Source organism: Vanessa cardui, chromosome 3, assembly GCF_905220365.1.
Source record: "Vanessa cardui chromosome 3, ilVanCard2.1, whole genome shotgun sequence".
Classification (NCBI taxonomy): Eukaryota; Metazoa; Arthropoda; class Insecta; order Lepidoptera; family Nymphalidae; genus Vanessa; species Vanessa cardui.
In genome coordinates, this window is record NC_061125.1 from 10,342,046 (window position 1) to 10,361,218 (window position 19,173).

Consider the following 19,173-nt stretch of genomic DNA (forward strand, 5'->3'; position numbering starts at 1 on the left):
TATTTTTGACGGAAAAACTATCCAAAAAGGTTTTGCTGTCTCGAGATTTGCAAACATTATTAATATTTTTTTATGTGTAGGAAAACAAAGACATTTGCAAGTAAGTGGTCTCCTACCGCCGCAGTAAAAAACATTCGTAATTTTTTACATCACCAATTCTCTATTAAACTTTGTTATGTATCATAGGTCTGGTTACAGTGGTTTACTCATTTCAAATCAGAATACATAGATACTAAGTATTGCATTTTGTAGAATTTATTATGAGTGACACACAGACTTGCACAAAGCACAATACCGTGTATAGCTAGCTACTTAAATTAAATAAGCAACGTTTATAATTATGATGATTGTTTCAATAATAATTCGTGAAATTGTTAACTAAATGAAACTAAAAGTTTACACCTCACGGCTCTCCTTTCTTGTAGGCATGATACTTTATGCTTCGATAAAAACACTGTGCACGTTTTCGCCTTTCATTAATATGCATGTAATTCAGACCGTATTGAACTTGACTTAGATGTTGGTAGTGAGAATTTTTAAGCAGTCTTTTTCGTGTTGTGTTAATGAACTTTATTTCGAGAATTTTCTATGATTCACAGATAATAATGACATCCAAACAAAAAAAATGTCACATTCGCACAATTACTTGGTGGTGGTACGCGCTCTTCAGATATTCAACCATCAAGAAACAATACTCAGTTTTGCTGTATGCCATTTTGAAGCGCGAATGAGCCAGTGTAACAACAGGCACAATAAATATAAAATTATAGTTCTCAAGGTCATTGTTGATCTAAAGAATGATAAAAATAAAAATTTAATATTTTTTACAGCATCATTGTATTTGAACGGTGTTAAATAATTACCACCAGGCGGTTCGTTTTACTCATCCAAAAAATCACAAAGAAAAAATGTATGTAAATACACAACTAAAAAAACTATAAAGTTAGTGAATTTACAATAGTGAGGAATACATCAGAAAATTATCACATAAGACCAATAATAGATTCCATTTCAATGATTTCAAATTATACAGCATAATAAATAATATTAAGTACATAATTACCTTTGAATATTCGCTACATTAAACGGACTACCATTATGTATTATTACATTTACTAGCCAATAAAACCATTCGCACCCAACACTGAACATATAAACATTTAAAGAGTAACAGTAGTAGTGAATAAAATTTTATACGAACGATTATCGTAGCGGATTCGGCGTCAGAATGAATAAAATAATCCCAGCCTCTGATCCAAGGTTACCAGATGATCCGAACATCCGGGATTGTCCCGACCTCTTTTGTCTTAGATTTAGAGTTCCCTGAAATTGTATTTCGTTTTAATTCTCACTTTGTTAAAATATTGAAACGTCAGTTTAACACTGGAAAATCGAAAAGCATATCAACCAGTGAATGATGCCACTCAGACAAGTAACATTTAAATACGGTAAGGGAAATCAATAGCAAGACAAATACCACGAGGAAACCTGAATATTGAACTTAGGTATTAAGACCATTAAAATCTATTTAATGAATCGCTAAAATTGAGTTACCGACTGGCAGACAGTACACATCTTAAGCTGGGTGCATAAATTGCATAAAATGCTTAACCTTTTCCTCGTAATATTAGGCGAGTATTAAAAAAGTTTTTCTGCAAAAAATTTGAAATAGGAATATAAGTTGTGTATGGCTCTTCACTTTTGGGGACATTAGTATGGAAAGTGGTTTTCAGTTAAGTTAAACGAATATAAGAGTAGCTAGATTAAACTATTAAATATGGATATTAAAATGATCTCGTCTGTTTCTTATTTTCATAGAATGAAATCCTTGTCGTTACCAATTGGTAAAAATAGGGCAATTATACCATGATACAGAAAAAAATTCAATAATTGAGCAAAATCTGATGGATTTTGAGATTTTGCCGATTGAAAATCTCATAAGCATACCCCTACAATGATTATGTAATCAACAGTCATTTGTCCTTAAAATACCTCACTAAATATGCAAACCCTATCCTCCTCTATTTACTTTATGCATTCCACACGAATGATTTTCGCTCCAAGTTAATTTACTGTCCATTATATTAATGCTGGGCTCGGATGGATTCCAATGGTATCTTTTGTTTTAAAATTAAATTTCTTTTATTGAATTTGTCAACTCCTACCCGAAAAATCGGTAAATTAATTTTAAATTTGGAAGGCGTTTAGAAGCTTTTCGTTCTCAATATTTTCCTTCTCTTGGAACTACTTACCGTATAGTCAACCGCCAGATACTTGGTATTAGTAGTATTACTTGTTCCGATTTGTAAAGAGAGTAAGCCAGTGTAGCGATAGGTATTGCTTATGCAAGGAATAATAAAAAAAAAATTACATTTTTTACAGGTTGTGATTTGTGTACCATTTATCTTGGTCTGTCTGCTTACCTATAAAAAATATTTATTCACATTTTATACTCAGAAGTAAAAATCCTTTATAGCAATTAATGATTAGAATCACTAGAAATCAACTTACTAGGAAATTAAGTCGTTTATCAGAGCAATGGTTATTCAATACTAAAAAAAATGTGTATGAAAAATATATCTTACTGGTTTTTCATTGGAATCTTTAATATTCTAGAAATGTTAAAAAACCTTTTTGATTAAAAAAAAATATTACGATGACAAAGCATTGTACATGTTAAAATGATGTCATACAAAGCCTTTAACGACCAGCGAAATAAAATAGGCCACAGAGATTTTTATTTCAATAAAACGAAACCTAGAACTGTAATGTGGCTTTCATATTCATAAATAATTTATTAATAACTGCTTAACGGGACAGCGAGATAAAACAAACAAAAGATAATGTCTGTATGTAAACGAGCTATTGTACTAGGATAATATGAAGTGGAAGAGCTAACAAAAACAAGAGATTGACACTCGAAACTACTAAAAAGCTCTCACACACAGCTTCTGTTATCCTATTACACGTAGCCCACAATAAACATCTAATTCTTTTCTGCGCACCTCTGCACCCGTTTCCGTCCTTTTCTTTCGTATATTTTCTTCCCTTTCTAATAGAGTTCGGATTCGGAGCACAGTGAGCTCCCTTCCCAGTTTTGCCCGTGAGCTCGTGACGAGTGGACGTGGGGCTTGCGCACGGTGTTACCGATAACACGTATCGGGCGTGTTTTTGCCGGGCACCTTAATGAAAAATTGATGAAAAAGCGGTCCTAACGATCCATCCTCGGTCCTGGGGTGTATGTAGACTGTGTTCTAATTAAACATTGTGAGAAGGATATTGGTAATGTTACCGGCTACGATATGACTGGTGAGTGTTACGTTACGGTGCCAATTACAGGTGGATGTTGTATTTTTATTCGGGATATCGTAAAACAGACACATTTTAAATTACTGCAGCTTTACAATTATATTCTATATTTAAATTTATAGCATTATTTTTTTTGATACCAGTTCTTTTATTTTAAAAATAAACACGTTCTTTTTTTAAATGAACCTTAAATTTTTGACTTACTACTTCGATTTGTTTAGTATTTAAATATTGATGATATGTATGTAATTTAAATAACGAGATTTTACCTGACGCTTTACTTTTGTCAGTATTCATTATTTAAGCGTAGACAGTGCATTGATGTAATTTATCAATGTTAAAGCCGCAACATTGTTAGGTGTTCAGACAAAAATATAGGGCATAAGCCTAAAAGTTACGTTAAATTTATTAAATTTATTACAGTAATTTAAAGTTTTAATAATTTTTGATTCGCTTGAAATTTTACTTTAATCACTAGTCTAAAAATTAAAACACAAAGAATTTTAAGCTTAAATTATAAATATGCTTCAGACCTTCTCAGAAAAAAGGGATTGGATATTTTCTAGCTACTTTTTGTATGCTGTATATTTTGCAATAAACTAAACAGTTATGTGGATATACCTTTATCTATACATTAGTCATGTCAAAATAATGTTTGTTGCATTCAAATAAGTTATTATGTAATAATAAAAATTATATTAAAAATGTAATGTTATGGAAACGTTTTACATAATATAGTGTTTCAATCAAAATCAAAATCAAAGTATACTTTATTCAAGTGGGCTTTTACAAGCACTTTTGAATCGTCATTTAACAATTAAGTGAAGCTACCTAATAATAATAGAAATAAGTGATTCATTTAAACACACCGTATGATATTGTAATCACATTTTTTATCAAATTCCAATGTACATTGAACTACATAAGCAGGAACGAACAATATTTACCGCGTAATATGTATTTTTATATTAATATAATTGTAAAGCTATATGTTTGAGGAATCTGCGATTAATATTTTTATTATTCATATTTATTATTCATAAATATAAATTCGTACAAAAAGCAATTATCATTTATATAAAACAAATCTTATATAGTATAATAGTAGGTTACAAGTTACGTAGACATATTTTATTTATACTATAATATTAAAGATATAAAGAACAAAGTTGTGTACACAGTACAACAATAGAAAGAAAATAATACATTTATTTATTTTATACGTATAAAAACCAAATTTGAAATATGAATTATTACTGACATTATCAGTATTTTATTAAAATATTATCTATTTACATTTTAGCATGGAAACGTGTACGATTTTTTAAATATGGAGACAAGGATTTTGAAAAATCAGAGAAGTAGGCGTCAAAAATTTAAAAGTCACGTTTCAAATTAAAACAATATACTATTATGATATTTATAAAACTAGGAAATAATTTATTTGTTGTGCTATTAATTAATTGCATACATAATAAAAAATATTGCAAAGTTTAAGTCGAATCAGTACCCAAAAATAATAATATATTCTCAGAAAACGTAAACTACATTCCCTGTATTTTAAAATTGAAGTATATTATATTTATATATTTTTTAATTATCGTAGCATTAAGTTCGTATATGTTTGCAGCAATGTCTTCATAGGTGATTTCTGTATATCTGGGGAGACGTTTTAATGGTACATTTAGAACTTTATTTATTAAGGCTTTAATACGTAAATATTGATCGCTCATAATATGTACTCCATTTTATATTTACAATATATAAGCATTGAAATACAAGTTAGTAAAACTTGTGTATCTTAATAAAAAAAAATCGAATCTTATGAAAGAAGAAAACCGCTTAAATCTCCTAAGATTCCTATTACAATGGGATTATATCATATGATACTCTTCATTTTGATTTTCAAAGAGTCTATTTAAATGCAATTGTATTTTATCAACATATATTTTTTTAGAATGATTGGCCACATTAAATTAATTGATTGCCTTGCGTATAACCCAGGCAAGAACCTCTATATATATGTGCTTAAATTGTGTTTATAATACATCTCGTGCTCGGCGGTGAGGGAAAACATCGTGAGGAAACCTGCATGTGCCTAATTTTATTGAAATTCTGCCACATGTGAATTCCACCAACCTGCAGCGTGGTGGCATATGTTCCAAGCCCTCTCCTTAATGGGAGAGGAGACCATTAGCCCAACAGTGGGAAATTTACAGGCTGTTACTTTACATTCTGCGTATATAGTGGTTAGTTTATAAGGCTGCAGATCCCGTAGTGCTGTCTTCAAACTGAATTTTCCATAGATTAATTCTTACTATGTCATACAGATTATGTCCAGAGTCAATTTACATTCCGTTGGTGCTGCACCTGAACTCTTTCTGACTTAGTTCCAGAATAGAAGTATATGTATGCACATTGCAATAACTAGATTCATTTGAGAGTGAACACTTTCATCGATATCGATCAATAAGACTTCATTGTTCATCAATTGAATTGGTGTAAAAGAGTAACATATAGAAACATTGAGCGTTTTCTATCGACTGTATCACGGCGAGTGCTCTGAGGAATTATTCTCTCTAATTCCTGCTTCCCCTTTCCTTCAGAGATCCACGCGTGCTGGCTCGCGATGTCACCGTTTAACTAATCTATCCCAAAGCGCACAAAGAAATTTGGCAACTCTTTTATTTTTCGCACCGCCAAAAAATGGAACTCTTTACCAGCACACGTATTCCCCTCCTCTTATAACGTGGGTGCTTTCAAACGAGGCGTGAAAGGCGTCTTGCATGGCGAGGGTGACTAGTGCAGCTCATTCTTGCTGTGCGTACTAGCCTTCTTCGCGTGTGGATTCCATTTCCACTTACCATCTGGTGGAGTGGAGTCATATGCCTAACCGGATATTATAAAAAAAAACATACCATAAGTTTTCCACTGATGAGAAAAGACTTGTTTTCACTCTTGAGGAAAAGGTATTGGCGCTTATTTCAGTCTTACATACATGCAGGTTTCCTCAAGATATTTTTCTTCGTCACTGAGCGTGGATTCATTGACGATGACGATAATGACACGCATAAATTAAGATCAAGGAGACTCAGTGAAGCTAAGCGAAGCTAAATCCTGGCGGGATTTGAAGCTGCAATCAAATAGTACTTTTTGAATAAATACCTCCCGATAAGATTCTGATTCCAACACAGGATTGATTAAGTAATAATTGTGAATATTGTCTATGAGCATCTTGCTGTTTTTTATTCGAGGCTGCATTTCAAAGCAGTAGAGCTAAAACATTGTATTTAGTTGTTACAGAAAATTGATGTAACATATTTGCAAAATAGTAATGAAAAATACGTGTCCTTTTTTACTAAGATAATATTATTAGTAATAACAGAGAAATAAACAAAATTACATATAAATACTGATATAAGTAGTACTTGGAGACAAATATTTTCTGTCATGAGATAGAGTACGTTAATAGAAAAATATAAACCCCTGTTACATTTAGACAGATAGATAAACCTTTAAAATAACGTCATCGATATGGTTATATATGTATCTGGCTCAAAAGATGGATAAATATGTAAATGTTTCATTTATTTCTTAAAACGACTTCTTTTATACCAATGAATTTTACTTTAGCAAAAGTTATCCATTTCCTGGTTTCTTTTGTCAAACGATTTAAATCCTAAATTAGATTCGTAAAATGGGTTAAAAAAACTATCTCACTATTTTACAGATAAAAAGTCGCTAGTAGAAATAATTTGTCGGATTAAATTCTCACACGTGTATCCGCTAGCCCGTAAAGTAGGGCAGTTGATTAGGCTTGTAATCGTTAAGCTTAACAAGAATAGAGAATTTCATTAAACAGAAGAATAACAAGGATTGTTTCTTGTTGCAAGACAGACCACATGTGTTACGTTTGATAAACACTTCAGATTAAAAAACGAATTTCCGACTGCGTCCGTCTGACTGTATGTTAGCGATAATCTCCAAAACTACTGAACGGATTTTAATGCGGCTTTCATTAATAGATAGAGGGATTCGTAAGGAAGGTTTAGATGTATAATTTATTAAAGTTTTTGTGTAAATAAGTTGAAATAGAAAGACAATTGTTAAAAATATAGGAAAAAAGCAACCAAAAAATATAAATAAAAGGTAAATAAAAATATTTAAAAAAATAAACTTATGTCATCCCTACAAAGCCGGGTCAGACCGCTAGTCTCTTGATAAGATAATGTCTTAAATGCCAATCTTTAGCATTTGATAATCCGATCATTGTAGATGGTGTTAAAAATTAAGCTTAAAGTTGTAACTTAAGCAATATGATTATATTTTACTTTCGCGTACAAAAATATTTGCCACTGCTTACGTGAAATGTATATTTTTTATCCATTCGAAAAACAAAATATTGATCTTGAGAAAATAAACTTCTCATAATATTTTTCATACACTCGAAGTTCTGAAAACATCTAAAAAAATAAATGAAACAAAACTATTCCATTTAATAATAAAATAGCTGAGTAAACCCAAGCAACTGGAGCATAAATTTCATCACCCCACCTGTCGTAGCCGCCGGTACCGTAGAATTTGTTCATTCTACGTCGCTACGTCATAGCTACGAGGTTAACGTTCGTTCACAGTGTGAAAAAAAAGACGACGTTTTCTCTGTAGCATTTATTAGACTTTTTATACACTTTATACCTTCGCTTGTAACAATTGTGTGACTAACAAAGTTCGAATGTATACAAATCTGCAAAGTCGACTTTATTCTATTCTCATATTGTATTATACATATATACTACATGTATATGTTTGAAGAACTTTCAAGTAACGATACAATCATATTGTTCTATTGACCTGATCGGGTAACTAATTAGTAGATGTTGCTTGTCGCTTCTTAGGAATTAAATTTTGAACCGGCTTTAATTATAGAATAATTTAAAATAACAACTAAAATACGGTGTTTTATTATATTTGGAAGAGTATTAACGCTATGAATTTCTGCGATAAGAATAATTTAAGATAAAATAAAACAAATATTATTTTATTAACTCGAAGAAATATTGACCTTGCATTAAATGAACTGTTTATATTAAATATATTTGTAAACATAATATTAACATGTGCAAACCACAACTATCAATTTAACTTTACTATTTTTACATGTCTTATAACATAATAATAATAATATGAGACAACATCACATACATTACTCTGATCCCAATGTAAGTAGCCGAAGCACTTGTGTTATGGAAATCAGAAGTAACGACGGTACCACATAATATATAATATAACAGAGAAGTATTAAAAAGTATAGTTTCAGTTGATAAAACTATCGTAAGAGCCTACTAGAAATTCCCCAAGTCTATTAATCTATTGAATATATAATATACACAACCACATGTATTTTGAAGGGGAACCCACCAACAAAAGGATGCCTAATGACAATCATCGTCAGGCAGGCTGCCGACCGTTAATACCTGTCAAATCCTTATTCATAAAGCTTATTAAGTTTGTCGCAGATATAATGATGGTTATGTAATATGGTACTCATGTCCTATGTATGCTTTAAACGGTTTTAAATATATTGTAAGATAAATAAAAAAAAATAGATGATATGAACGCACCTCAATATTCTTGTAACATAACTATTTCCATTGAATTTCTTCGCGTGCAATGTATTTATTTCAGTATGAGGCATTTATTAATTCTTCATATAAATACATGGTATTTAAAAAGAGTATAATTTTTATATCAAATTCTAGATATTGGATAATAATAAATGTTGAAACACGACACCAATTCAGTAGTATGTATTAATAAAGTATAGGATATTTTAAATTCCATGTTTAATTTAATATGTATATGTAATAGTGGTATCTTGTGAGTACTATGGATTTTTTGCTATTATATATTTGATGTATGAAGAATGAAATATAGTAATTCAGTCGGCTATTTATGGTAAATATAAGACTACTTCATTACATTGCAATGTGAATGTCTTGACAGATACGTCCAATTACTTTCTACTGACTCGATTCCATGTCGAAATCTGAATCTTTAAATTCCCAGTCTTATAAACCAAGTAATAAATCAAAATGATAAATATGCTTTAATGGACGGTTAATGTTTTTATTAATATGATTCAGAAATTCAAATAATTTGTAAAAAACGTTAATAAAAATACCTATTGATATGTCATAAAAAAGCGTGGTATGTGTTGACTTACCTATGTAATTCTATTTAACTAACAAAACTTTGTATTTTAAATATTAAAAAGAGTTTCTAGCCGGTTCGGTTCCTGCGGAATCTGTTTTCCGAACCGGTGTTAGCTTTACTTAATGTATTTTGTAAATTTAAATGATGATTCAAATGTTTATGTCTAGGTCAAATTAACTTTCAGTATTGCGTGGGCCACATATACGTAAAAGAGGCCAGACTAAGCGATACCCGAAGTTTTGAACTAGAGAACCCTAATTAACAAGAACCCGGACTTCGAACAACTGTTATACTAAACTAAAAAACATTGGGGTTTTAGACGCCCGTCATTCATTATACAGTCATAAACTATTTACCAATTAATTAAGCCAGCCCTATATGGATATACTTGCTATATCCTGCGGTTTTACCCGCTTTAAATTTGGTTTATACATGTATATCTTATACAGTTTGATTACAAAATTGGTTTATGTTTATGGTTAACGCTACACTCCTATGCTACGACGCGTAGCGTGAAATTATATAACCATAAAACTATGTCAATAAACGGAATACTAAGGCAAAAGAGTTATTAAAATCGGACTAGTATGTCCTGAGGCTAGTGAGCTCCAGAATAATCTGGCTTAAATTGTGTAAGTTCGTAATTTCACTGTATGTTATGATTATATTCTGTTTGTGTACCTATGGATAAACAAATAAAATAAAAGAATACATGGTGTTCAGTTTTTAACATTAAATATAAATTAGTAGCAGACGGGATATTATATATTTGGTAATTCCAATTTCAAAACTTGGAATAGTATCGAAAATCACAATAGGATAGCAATATTTTAGTGAAATACTATGAAAGAATTGCATACAATTCAATGCATGAAAATATCACATTAATCTCTTGGGGAACAAAGAGCGAACATTCCGCATCGCGTTTTTGTTCATAAAAATTTACGTCCTTTGAAATATTTTTTTCAATTGAGCGAAAAAATGTTTAAACGCGCCCACTTTCCATTAGCTTCTGCCATGTACAGTGATTTAAGGTTGCCAGCCGTTGAATTATTGTCATCATAATCTTTTTATTTCGCAACGCCATTCGAGAGGAACTTTATTGTTATTTTATTACGCGAAAACCCTAATCTGACTACTAAAAATATTATATAAATTAATGCTGCGTTCCTTATTATACGTCATTAACCGTTTTTGAATTATGAGCAACGAACTGTGGAAGTACTAGTTCTAAACTTACGTAAAGATTAATTTAGAGAATTCTACAATTCGTAAACAAAATATATGTTTTTTTGTTATATTATCCGGGTAGCCACGTGACTCCATTCCACCTAGTGGCAAGTGGAAGTGGAGTCCAAACGCGAAGACGACTAGTACGGACAGCAAGAATGAGCTGCACTAGTCACCCTCACCATGCCAGCCCGCAAGATGCCTCTTCACGTCTCGTTTTAAAGCACCCAGCTTATAAGAGAAGGGGAACACGTGTGCTGGTAAAGAGTTCCATTTAGTGACGGTGCCATAAAGAAAATACTTGCCAAATTTGTTTGTCGATTTGTCAAAATTTCAAAAATAATATAAAAATCTGTAATCTGTAAAATATATTTGTTATTTAATATAGTGATCGTTATGTCTGCAGTAATATTTAATCGAACTATTTACATGTTTGTAGAGCTGCTTCATTGCTCACTTGCTTCTACGATAACTATCTTTATGTTAGTATTAAATATGAATTTGTACATGACGATCATTGCCGGTTCACTGACAGTTCAGCTTGCGGCGGGCCTGGTAGTTTGAAACGTAGTTAAATACAAGCTCCGAGAAATTCGTATTTTAACAATTCGCTATGGCGTGTAATTCGAAACAAACCTTAATTGGCATATCAAATTAGGCGCTATCCGTCGAGATCCTAACAATTACAAATATTCTACGCTCATTTTGACTAGCTTGGAATTTGCACCGGCAGGTTTCATTTTAGTTGAGACTCAAGGTGACTGAAAATATAAAATGACCATTAAAAATTATCAGTAACAATGACATCCGTCTCAGTAGATGTCAAAATACTTTTTATCTCATTTACTGTCAAAACACTTGATTACTGGTGAAATAAGCTTCATTAAGTATATCATCTCACCTTATGGCCTTCACTGGTGTCAGGAGGGCTGGTTCGTTTTTAGCCCAGAGGATCGGAATTGTGATTCAATTCACGCGGACGAGATTTAAGACATTAATAACATTCAGTATGTTATAAAATCTTATATTAATAAAAATATTTCATAATAGTACTTAAATATTGACTATGTAATTACTTGGATAACTATAGGTAATTTACCAGAATGACAAGATCGGAATAAAATGAGGCCGGAACAACGGTTTCGATCCCAGAACTTCGTAATATGTAGTTCCACTTGGACAACTTGAGGTGTCTAAAACCACAACATTAATCTACATGAGCTTTTGACTTATAATTAGTGTTAGGGCTTTGTGCAGGCCCGCCTGAGTAGGTACCATACACTCATCAGATATTCTACCGCTAAACAACAGTATGCAGTAGTTTGAAGGGTGAGTGAGCCAGTATAACAGTATAACAGGCACAAGGGACATATCATTTTAGTTCCCAGGTACCAACCTTGGAACTAAAATTGGCGCATTGACGATGTAAGTAATAGTTAATATTTTTTAGTGTCATTTTCTATGGGTGATGGTGACCACTTACCATCAGGTGGCCCATATGCTCGTCCGCCAATCTATTTCATAAAAAAAAATTGTTTGTTAAAATCAGTAAGTTACAATTAAGCCGTTTGAAGCACGTTCGAGAGAAAATGCGGCTTCTAAACGACATAGTTATTATGAGATTATACTTCAAATACTATCTTAGATTACAGATTATATTTCTTAAATAAAGTTATTAAGAACTTGATTTTTCTTTCATTTCATTTTTAAATATTTTCGTTTGAATGACATTTACGATGACATAAAAAATGAACACAAATAATTGCTTATCTTAATTGTATAAAATCTACTTAAGAATAGAAGGCGGGTAAAATAACGACGAAAAAATACTGAAGATAAAATATATTTTATGTAAAAATTGAAATCGAAATCATGAGCGGCTTTTTCTATATTCAACCTAGTTTGCGCAAGGATTATATAAGCTTATAACATCAAGAAGAAGCACGCAGAGATATGCAACAAAAGCAGAACTAGTAAAAAGTGTTCGGTACCAAAATCTATTTAATTTTATCGTGAACTGAGTGTGAAGATTAATGTTTTCGTAATTCAATTGAAATTATTTTCGATGAAGTATAATTTATGAAAAGACAAATCTTTAATTTGTAAGTAGTACGAGTATGTTACGACTTACGGTTCCCAATATTTTAAAGGTTACTAAGGGTATGTACATTTTTACAATGTAATATATTTATAACAGACTTAATATTCTTTCAAATATTTAAAGCAATTCATACACGAGATAGGAATAATTAATTTCCCTTTTCCATAAAATAAAAGTTTTTACAATTTGTTTGAAGTCTACCTACACTATAGATTCAGTCATAAAAACGACCGACGACGACGTCAGTCATACGAAACATAACATTATTACTGTTTCAGTACTAAATATGATTTTAATGATACTGAAGAATGAGGTTGTTGACCCCTAAAAATAAAAATTCAAATAACGAATATAAGACATGGGCTGAGAAAAAGTTCGCATTTCGTTATAAACATAGTACATTCGTATGTCTGTCACGCGCAAAACAAGCAATAAAGCGCTTTCAGCTGAAAATTGAAAGTGACTGAAGCTGTAAAACGTAGGCAAATAAAAAGGCTGCATGAAGGCTCTAGACTTTGAAACTTGATAAGTAATTTAGATATTCCGTTGACGTTTCTTTTGAGGCTTAATTTTCTTTTGAAATCGTATCATCTTTTTTGTTTTGTTTATGGGCTTTAATTTAATAGAAATAATATTATGATGTCACCTACATTTGAATACAAAATAGGTTGACTAAATAAAGTTTGTACAAATTAAATTATCCTTAAAATTACTGCTTTGTATTACTAAAACATAATTTTAAGTTGAAATACAGAATATATTATTAGAATACAGAATGTAAAGTATATTAAATTTTATTAATTTAAATAACCTTTTTACCACTATAAACAAATATTAAAATACACAATATTACAGTATTGATTGAATAGACTGTAACATCAGACAATTTAAAAAAACTTTCTATCATATCTTTAACATGGATCAAGTTAATTTTACAAAGCTTTTGTAGTTAAATATCATTTTTCAGACGCAGCCTTTCAAACGCTTTGTACTAGCTAGTTATCAAAATATACCAATAAGGTATTAAATAATTCTACAAGTCTCGAACTATAAGAGCTGTTTTGTACTATACTCTTAAATGAACGACGCCAAGGGAAAAATAAATTAAAAATAATTCGCTTTTAAGATAAAATATAATACGATTATGTTAAAAGGCGAAAATTTAGAATCATATTAAACCTAATTTTAAACACAGTTCTTATCACTAAAGAGCAATCCGATTATAGCTTGGGATTCAATTATACAATTTTTTTTCTAATAAAATAATATTCTTAAACGTATACAAACTTATTATAGTCGCTTAAGTAAACTATAATTAGCCAAAGCAGACAGCTGCTGAAGTTGGCTCTGCTTTTAAGCACAATCATTCTTGTACCTTTCAAGCCTTTATATGGTTTGATTTGCGTATAAAGAAGATGCTTATTAATATTCCACTAATCGTAAAATATTACTCCTGTTACTAATAGTGTACATTCGTCACGTAAAAATATTTAACTACAACCGATGTGTTTAAAACCAATTGAAAGAACGCCTTGTAAAATAACAATTATACACCATTGTTTATTCAGATATAATAACGAAACTTTAATTTAAAATCCACTTATTCTGTCAACTGTACTTGTAATAAAAACTTTTAAAATTATTACCGCAATCGTCATAACCAGAGCGACAACTACTATTATATAATTGGAATAACTTGGAGTCCTTAAAGCTAGAATCACGAAGTGTACAGGAGTGCTCTGACGATTCTAGATTTTCGCCTCTCGACGTTAGAATATTCGGGAAACGTCGAAGAAGGGTGTTCTTTAAAACGAACCAAGTTGGATGTTCGCTTCGTTCTTGCGAAATAAGGAAACTAGATTATAAAACAAAGTTTATTTAAGAAGTACTTTAAACTTCGTAGTACAATAATTTTAATAAACAATAAAACTCATTATTAAATATTACTTATAAAGTTATATTAGCATTTTTGTATTATATCGTTTAACGTTTCCGAATATAAAGATGAAAGACCTCTTATAGATAGGCTATCAAGGTTATTATATTCATAATCAGCTTGAGGGTTCTACTTAATTTTACTGTAGCAAAATTCCGGCCTCATAGAGCTATACAAATTTAAGATCTCTCTCTTTTCGCATCGCTGATTTGACATTCGTTAGAAGAAGACGGCATTACTTAACTAATTACCACTTAAACAACATACATATATACATAAAGCTGTTACTCTCTATAACTTACTAACTTTAATTAAATCTCGCTGGCTTAATTCAACGCGTAAGTTTTTAACACAAGTAATGTATGAATTCATAAATTGTTTATTTATAACATAATAGTTATAAATAAACAAATTGCTTACGTATTTATATATTGCTTCAATTTTTTATTACTATTATATAATTATTCACTACTAATCTGTATGTTTGTCTGTTGCTCTGTCACGGATAAAACACAGAAATAAAAAAAAAATCGGGGCATTTTTGAACCCCAAAGACAAAAGATACTTTTTATGTCTAGCGCTTAGTACCATTAAAACATGAGCGAAAGGCTTGGGTGAAATCTAGTTATAAACATATACACGCTAGTGAAGATTGGCTGGCAGAAATTTACTATATGTATGTGTTTATTAAAAACAATTTAAAATCATTGTCACTAGAAGATATTTCCATCTTTCTTATATGACCATATATAAATACACTACATGCCCGTGCCTGCTCTTGTATGAGTTTTATCAAACCTATTAAAAAGAAATAAAAATATAAAAAGAAACAATTCTGCGCTTAAATTTTGTACGCCATAATTAATAAAAGTTTCCCATCTATTCTGTATATATTTTATAGAAATAACAGATTATTTCGTAGAAAATCAGGAGCGCGATTCCTTGATTCTATTTTTTTATTTATATTTCTTTTAGTTCTAATAAATTCTGATTAGTGAAAAAAACGATACTTCCGTAACTAGAAATTTATCGATTTTCTAAAATTGTTGTTTTATGAGCGTTTCGAAATTGCCTAAAGTCTAAAATGGTACATTTGTAATGTAAATGCTGTGCTTATTATAAGTCTTAATCGCATAGCAATAAGATCCGAAATTGAAAGAAAATTTACCGTGTTAAATCCTTCAGAACAACATATTGAAGCGATACTGACGTACGATGACCTACTTAATTCTATTTTTGAGCTTCACAAATATAGTGGAAAGGTTGCTTGTAATAAAGTTGAAGAGACATATTGGGCAAGACCTGTAACTTTGGAACGTAATAAACAAAAGTTTTACGTTAATATTCATATTGTTACTCATACTTTATGCAATATGCTCATCATTTAAGCTACAATAGCTCAACGCTAGCTTAGTGGCCACATGAAACTTAAATACTGTTCCCGAGCTACATCATTCTGTAGAAATTAATGAGTTTTCTTGCTTATTTATTTAGCTAATAGGACAATTTAATACAATAAAAAAAAATGAGATATCAAATAAGAATTGTAATGAATACAAACGGAAGGCTTGTTCGATATTTTTTTAATGACTAGCTTCATGCTTGCGATAAAATTTTGCGATTATGATCAAATATGTTTCAAAGCAAGTCGTTTACCTATTTATAGACTTCAAAGCTTTTTAAAATGTATGGTTGATTCTTATATCCTTTGGACATATGGATTTATTTTAGTCTGCGCTTCGATTTAAAATTCACATATTTCGAGAATACTTGACGCCATTATTCATCTCTATCGACACGTAAAATAAGAAAATATTTTAGACAGAGTTTACAATCCAGATCAATATTGAATTAAGTTTTAATTAATAAATTCAAGAAATCATTTCATTTGCATATATTAATTTATCTTTGAAACTATTTCGGTGTTATGAAGTATAACCTTATTTGTTCTTTAATTTTAAATATTGATTTATTAAAAGGTTTATTCCAATAGCAAACACTTGTAATATTTTTAATGTGTCTCTGTACACATGTAGTTGAAGTATCACGGAACTTTTTTTTAATTTCTTCGTTGTGAGAAAATTTTTGGAATTATTTTTATATTTATTTATATACGTTCGGAACTTTGTAGTTTAAAGTGCGCTACTGGGGCAGTAGAAAAATAGCGCTCGAGAAAGATTTCAATACAAAACTTTTCAGAATACATACATACGTCTTTTACATTCAATGAATGAGGCGAACATTTTTCTCTTGAACATTGAACATTAATTTGTTTTTGTAAGACAGTATGAAATGTAATTAATTGTGTATTATTTTATACTCGTACATTTAAAAGAATTTTTATTAAGTGTTTTAAAAGGAAGTTGATTAACTGCGCGATATTATTCCAGTGAAATATAAAATTCTTTATAACATTATCAGAATTACAGGCTAAACACAAATTTCTGCGAATCGAGTGATTCATAAATAGTATTTCTAAAAATATTTTTGTGTCAGTGTGTCATTACTGTATTGTCGATTTCTAACAAGGTTATTCGTTTCTAAATGATTCATTATTAGAAAATAAAACGGTGATTGCGTGTTTTGTCTCGTTGTTTTATGTTGCGTATTTGTCTCATAGGCACCGACTATTACTTCCTATGGTGAGAAAGGGAATTCATCAATATTCTACTTTTCTGTATTGCATTTTTAATATTGATTTACCCTGAAAGTCAATGGCGATATCAGGCTTTAGGTTTAACTGGAGTTTCTTTTCATTTTAGATATAATTCTTGTTGTATTAAGAGTCTGAAGAAAGAATGATACTACTTCCATTACAGTATTTGGATGAAGATACGTTAACAATTAAAAAGAAAACCTGTTTTTTTTTTATTTTCTAAGAAAATTAATAATAAAAAAGATTCTATTATCATTACTGTATGGCAATTTCTTGCTCGTATCTCTATTCTTAAACGGGCAGCTATCTCCGTATAAATCGTCCCGATTATTATCGATATTGACTAGTAATAACACACGACACTTAATTGTCCTAACCTCATAGTGTTGTCAAGCGTTGAGATGTTATGAATAAATTCTTTATCAAAATATTTTCTTAAGTATACTTTGCAAGCCTCTGAAATATAATTTACTCAAATATAAAAAAGATAATTTTGACTCCGACTAGAAGTAACATGTTACTTTTTACTTACAAGTAAGAAAAACGCAACTTTATGTTTTGTCTTGAAGGTACTACACTAAGGTTGATAAGAAAACGCAATGAATATAACCTTGAAATTGTTGTCTTAAATTTTCGCGATTATTACACATTTAAATAAAACTAATTATAACGGATTTGAATCGCGTATATTAATTATTTTTTAAACATCCCGACGTTTCGAGCACTTTGCAGTGTTCGTGGTCACGGGTAGACTAAGATGACATCTTAGTTAGTCGATTCAAATCCGTTACATTTAGTTTTATTTAAACCTTGAAATTATCGTTCGTATTTAATTATTTTTAATATTGTTAATCCAACCGCAGAGACAATACAATATTGTTAATATGGTTTGTTTTAGTAATTGTTTTCAAATGATCGATAAAATTAATGTTCATTAGAAGAATGTGTAAGGTCATGCTCAACGTGATTTTTAGATATTAATAATAAATAAGTAACGTTACACCCAAAATTCAGCCTTAAAATATCACTATTAAAGTCGAAAAACGTTTGATTAGATCATAATCTGAATATATGAACCCCTAATACAATGTATGAATTGTATTCTATATCTCGAATTTGATAAAGCACCAATCCGACAAGACATTAGTCAGTTAGAGAATTTCTAGACAGCTTATGTTTCGTCCAATACCAACATAATTTGGTAGGATTAATTTGATATAAATCCTATTCTCGATAAGTCTTTCAAACTTAGCTTCGATTATGACGTGAAACTTTACCAGACAAATAAAATATTGATGAAGTAATCGTTTTTGATATTATTGTTTGATAATGTATTTACAGAAATATCTAGTAGAGTTTATTCAACTTTATTATCCAAATTTATAATATTAAGCTATCTTAATTCTATGTTGTGCACGTAATAAATGGCGAATATTCAAAGGGTTCAGAGTTGTCTTGACTGATTTATAACGCATTAGTATGTGTGCACACAAATGCAGCCTTAATTTCTGACTTTCATTATCTGATAGGACTCACTTCTTTTTTTAGGAATGTACTAACTTCTAAAGTCTAGACCCCGGGCTATTACTGAGAATTCAAACGAAATTTTTTTTATCGACCTGCTCTGGAGTTTGGATTTCGAATCTATGGGCTTATATCAATTACTTTAATCCATTATATGATTTTAAAATTTTCAACGTTCGTTCTAAGAACATTTTTTTTTCGCAT

General features: G+C 30.4%; 1 protein-coding gene across 1 annotated transcript in view; it reads left to right on the forward strand.

Moving 5' to 3' along the window:
- The first annotated feature begins 3,104 nt into the window (after positions 1 to 3,104).
- The window catches only part of LOC124543766 (spondin-2), a 65,359-nt gene continuing 49,290 nt past the window's right edge, over positions 3,105 to 19,173 (forward strand). The window contains exon 1 of the mRNA XM_047122064.1: positions 3,105 to 3,309. The gene's annotated coding sequence lies outside the window, so the exon portion shown is untranslated. The remainder of the gene's footprint in view (positions 3,310 to 19,173) is intronic.